Here is a 5,843-nt window from a genome sequence, read left to right on the forward strand (position 1 = left end):
ACATTTTTAGTTTTCAGGATTTTTTTTTTTTTACCAAACTTTGTATATAAAGATGATTCTCACCTATGTTATAACAGAATGATTTGATATTTAATTTTTCTTTCTGCAAAATGTGTGTAAAATGGACATAAACGGGTTTTCTCATTATATACAATGTATCTAAACTAAATCTAATTTGCATATTAATGTGTTTTGGGGCAACATGTAATGAAAATAGAAGTGTAATAATGGGAGTAATATTTGACAAGATTTTCATAATAATATATAATATTTCATAGAATACTGAAACATAATTTCTTTCCCTATTAATTTGTTATGTCTCCCAAAATGCTAATAAACATGCTTTTAGTCCCAGTGTCCTCATATGAGGACATGTATGAAATCAACATCATCAACAGTCCTCTGTTTCCTGCCATGATTTCTCGCCCTGTCCTGAAAAGCGACTATGAGGAATCCACATCCCGTTCTGAATGCACACTTGTTCCTACTCTCGATTGGCCATTCAGCCTCCTCTAAGGAGACAAGCCCCAATCACAATATTGTCAAGGCTCTGTTGGTTTTCTGGTTCAAATCCTTGTTCACGCTGTTTGCTGAGTACTCATCTGCTGTGACAGCCTTCAGACAAACAGAGGCTCCTGAAAGAGGTCTTCCACAAGCAGATCCTTCCTGCTGGGCAGTGGCTGAAACGGCCCTTTCTCTCGCCATCAAGTGGAACCCAGCCTATTGAGCTGGCCCCTGGGAGCCCCACACTGAGGCAGGCCACGGGCCAGCACTTCCCCCCTCGGGCCCTGGGCCACCCTCACGCTGTTCCAGGACACCTGTGCCCACGTACTGCCAGTGTGGGAACCCTCGCCGGTGAACCTTGTTACTTTAATCAGCTGGGGGCTGAAACAAGAGACCAATTTAGACATTATTTTTAATCCTGTGTTCTGGTGTACTGGTGAAACAAAAATTGGTCTCAAACTTTGTTCAAACTTTTCTAAACAATTTCAGATGATAAAAATTGCCAGACTGAACCAAGAAATGGGTTATCATTTTAAAAGTTGACCCACTTATTTACCCCTCATCCCCACCCCCAGATGAGGCACCAACTAAATCTCCATGGCACACTGCATAAAAATGGCATCAATTAATCAGCATTCATGAACCGTTTACTTGAGCCCCCCTTTGTTCAAAGCAGGGTTTAATCCAGACAGAGGCCTGGCTGTTTGGATCCCTGCAGACAGCAGCGGTCTGACCATTGTACTCTCACATCCACTGGCACTGCACAAATTCTCATTCCCTCACACTCTCATTTGCTCATTTGTCATCAACGACAGTGCTCTCAGCTTTCCAGAGATGACAGCTATATTCTTTTTTGCACTGATGTAAAGGTGAACTTAAAGCGAGCTAAAATCGTCCAAAGTAATTAGATTACATTTATGTGACAGATTACACTCAGGCACAAGTATCTCATTTTCCAGTCGGAAGTCGTTTGTGCGTGTTTGCAGTGCCAGAAAAGGCAGGAAGTTCTCTCTCTCAATGTATTTCTCTCCCTCCATCTCACCGAATGCCAGCTTCACCAATTCACTCCACCGCATGTGTGAAGACATCTGTCCATATTCCAAATCTCCCATTTTGGTGCAAATGATCCTCCTTGAAGGAAGCAATTTTTACAATGTGACAATTCTCAGATTTCCATCAAGGCTCAGTGCCTTTGCCTTTCGCCTCACCGAAGAAGCAAGTTTAATTTGAAGGCTGCATTTAAAGTCATTCCACAATTATACAATTATACTGAAGATGCATGTCTGCATGTTGCTCAGTTTGCACCAATTTACTGCACTTTCTGCACAGTTAAGACTAGTGCTCCTTTCAGTGGATGCAAATTCCCCTCATTTGGCTCCAAATGAAGCATAATTGCTCATATTCAAGCAAACACCTTGCTATGAGAGGTTCTTCCTAGTTCGTTCATATTAAATCTGAGGAGAATGAAAAAAAAAATCCCCAAATCCAATTGCACACACGTGCCAGCTGGATCATTCTGTTTGGAGGAATGATGAGGAAATGGATGATGCAATTGAGCACACTGAACATTAAACATCCTGCTAGCAATTTCAATTCAGCAGTCGCCGTCTCCAAACTTCCCTGTATGTTCCTAAATGCCAGTTAAAGAAGTAAAAACTGATTCTATCCATCAAGTTGGTTTCATTTAGATTTCGCTTAAAACGTCCTGAAAAAGTGAATCAAAAGCAATTGTATTTTGCCATCACAGATGACGCAGCATCCCAATTAGTTCAAGCACAGACGTTTCCCCTTCAGTCGTAAAGCGAAATGGAATTATATCACCCAGACATTCCACCATCAAAGTATGCTCTTTTGTTTCGAACGCCGCAAGTTAGAGAGGGTCTCGCAATTCAAAAGACCCAAAGTATCTGAAGTGGCGGCGCAAGCACACCACCGACAATGGCTTACAAGAGTCTGTTTTAATTCATACCCTCTTTTTAAAAAAGGGGGACAGCACAACAAACCGTTGACCCACTGATATACAATTAAGAGTGATGCGGCAGTTAATGCTACAAGCAACTCTGTTTAACAGTCTGTCTTTGACCCACTGCCACTGAATAAATATAATGCAGAGAGCGAGAGACCGAACGAGAGAAAGGGAGCCAGGGAGATTTTAAGCCACAGATAAGTAGTTAAAGACCTTTATATAGTATAACACCATTATCCTTGCTGAATAAAAATAGGATTTAGTGTTTTTTCCACTTAATTTGAATCAAAAGAATACCCACCTTACATATTGCACTGGTAATGTAATGGAGAGAGAATCACAAAAAGGCTTTGTGGTTCTGACACCTTCTATAGTGGGCCTGTGTTGTCCCACGAGCAAAAGGGAGAGCAGGCTTTTTCTTCTTCGCCTTGCTATCTGCTAACACATTCTAATTGATGCCGCAGCATTCCCGCACTGGGCACATTCAATGAATAACGAGTGACGGACTCAATGCCCATGAATTAGTCCCTTCTAAGAGAAGCAGTAAAACAGCCCCCCTGCCCCCCGGCCCGAGATCTCCCCCTCTAGCCACCGAGCTCCCCTCAATCCCGGGCCAAAGCCTGCTCCAACCTTACCGCCCATTAAAGCGCCACTATTGTGCACCGACACAACCCACAAAAGCTGTCCATCTCCCCGAGGCCTCTAAAGCCCGGACTCACACAGACTGGAGTGACAACCTCTGCAACTCCCCCCGGCCCCCTTCCCACCCTTGCTCTTCCCAATAAACCCCCTAATCCCACCCCTTCCACTAACGCGCGCACACACACACATGTGTGCGTGCAAGTTGCGCTCTCTCTCCCTCGCTTGCCTCTGCTGCGCACAAAGCATCAATCTGTCTTCGGTGTTGGCACCCTCGTTCCTTTGTCCAATCTGCAGGTGTCTATGAAAGCAGCTACGGTTGCCCCAGACCCATGGCTCACCACGCCTCGTCCAGGGACAGGAACTGCTGACAAAGACCTAGTGTGGGAATGAGGGATGCGTACAGGGAGTGAAAGTGAAGGGGCTCTCCTAAAATTGATGTCTGAGGAAGTCTTGCAACTTTTAGGAAGTCCTGTCCACAGAGAATAACAACTTGTTAGAGTGACTACAGCTCAGTGTCACTATGGGAAGAGATAGTGATGGAATGCAAGATGTAAATTCCTCTTTTTGCTCATAAACACACAAAATACTGGAAAATCTGTATAAACTATACTTTTTTAAAAACAAATTATAAAAAAAGAAGAAAAAATATATTCTTGAACCAAAACATGCTACTATTAATAAACTGTAAAAACAAAACAAAACCAGTGAGCCAACATGGTAATGAAGAGAGATAATTTTTTTTTACTGAATTAGTTACTTATCAATTATTCTCAGCTGTCATTAACGAATGAGTAAAGTGCGCATGTTTTTGTAAAATTACCCTATTTAAGATTACAATACAAACAGGGTTTTAAGTGCAAAAATGCTTCAATTACACATTTCAAATACAAAATATTTCCTACACTATTCTGTGGCCCTGAATATTGAATGCTTTCTTCCAGCAAACTAAGTGTGTCAAAGGCTTTAGGATGTAAAGTGTTTCCAGAATGAAGTTTGAACCTGCAATCAAAGAACGTGTCAAATCAACCGAGCCAACACTTACTGCATTAGGGCTCCATCGTGTGGGTATATTACATGTTGCAGATTAATTTTCTAAGCACGAGTTACTTTTTATGAAACGTCACCAGGGAAACTTAATATTTTTAAACTTAAAACATTTTCATACGAGTGTTATTATAGTCATCTAAAACTACAACTATAAAACATTTTCGTTATTTAAAATAAACATTAACTGAAATAATAATAATAACAATAACACGTGTAGCAATATTATATATATATAACATATACATATTGCAATAACAATAAAAACTTAAACATGTTATTTCAGCTTGTTGCCACATTTCTCATTCTCATTTACTTCAACTTGATTAACTAATAGAAATATACAAATCTGAAATAAAAAATAAAACTATATAGAGATATATTAAAACAACTAATAAAAATGACAAATCACAGCAAAATTACGAAACATTTGAGAAGAATTCAAATGAAAACTATTAATTTAAAAATAAAAACGAACCCAAAATATGAATTATTAAAAACTGTGTAATAGTATCTCAGTGATACCAAAATAACACAGTTTCATGCTAATGGTAAATGGTACATTGTTTATATTATATATTTTTAATTGCTTTTAATATTTTTACCTCTCATCACTGTCATATACAAAAGAAAGTATTAACAACGAGAAAAGTCCATCAAAACAAACTTTGAAAAAAGTCTATATGTACATGTGTGTCAACTTTGAGTCCATGATCTATATACAACTGTACTACTAAACGCATTACACAGATCTCTGTCCAGTAAAATTCTCTAAAGACTGAGAAGGTCCCTTTTTTATTAGTTTAGTTTATTTATTTATTTATTTTTAAAGCACGTTTAAACAGCCTTGAGACTGACCAAAGTGCTGTACAAGAGCAGAGTACAAAATACAATATAAAAAAATAATCAGAATAAACATAAGCAAAGTACACAAATACCAGATTTAAAACAGAAACAAAGACCAACAATTAACACATGTTAAAAGCAAGGGAAAACAGATGAAAAGCGCTTTTCACGATACAAATCGTTGCAAAGCAGCTTCACAGAAAGGGAAAGTTTCTACATTACATTTAGGCATAGCTTATAAGTGGTGACTATGTCAAGGTGATGTCCATATGGCAGATATGTACAGAAAAAAAATCATACAGTTAGTTAATGACGTGTATTCCAACAAACGGTGAACACTATTAACAGCAATGATTATATGCTGTAAACGTATAGGAAAATTTGGTAGTTTTGTATGTTGGTTCAGGGTTGACGTCATCTGAGGTCTTCTGAGGGGTTGGCATCTTCTCTTCTCAGGTGTTTGGTCATCTCAGATCTTCTGTAAGTTGTCAACTGTACACTGTTCAGTGAACTTTCAAAGAATTTCCATGCAACATGTAACATTTATCCATTCTCCAAATCACATATCCTTTGGTTGTGGGGATGTTGGAGCCCATCCCAGCATCTCGGGCCACAGACTGTGTAGCATGCAACATATTTCTTGCTCTGGAGAAAGATTGTGTGCTTTACATGAACTGCTGAGCATTTTTTCCCCTAAGTCTGCAACCTTACCAAAAAAAAAAGGTCAAAATTTAATTAGTATCTTCAACAATTATCAGCTGATACATATATATATATATATATATATATATATATATATATATATATATATATATATATATATATATATATATATATATAT

Source organism: Sinocyclocheilus grahami, unplaced genomic scaffold, assembly GCF_001515645.1.
Source record: "Sinocyclocheilus grahami isolate Dianchi unplaced genomic scaffold, SAMN03320097.WGS_v1.1 scaffold23.1, whole genome shotgun sequence".
Lineage (NCBI taxonomy): Eukaryota > Metazoa > Chordata > Actinopteri > Cypriniformes > Cyprinidae > Sinocyclocheilus > Sinocyclocheilus grahami.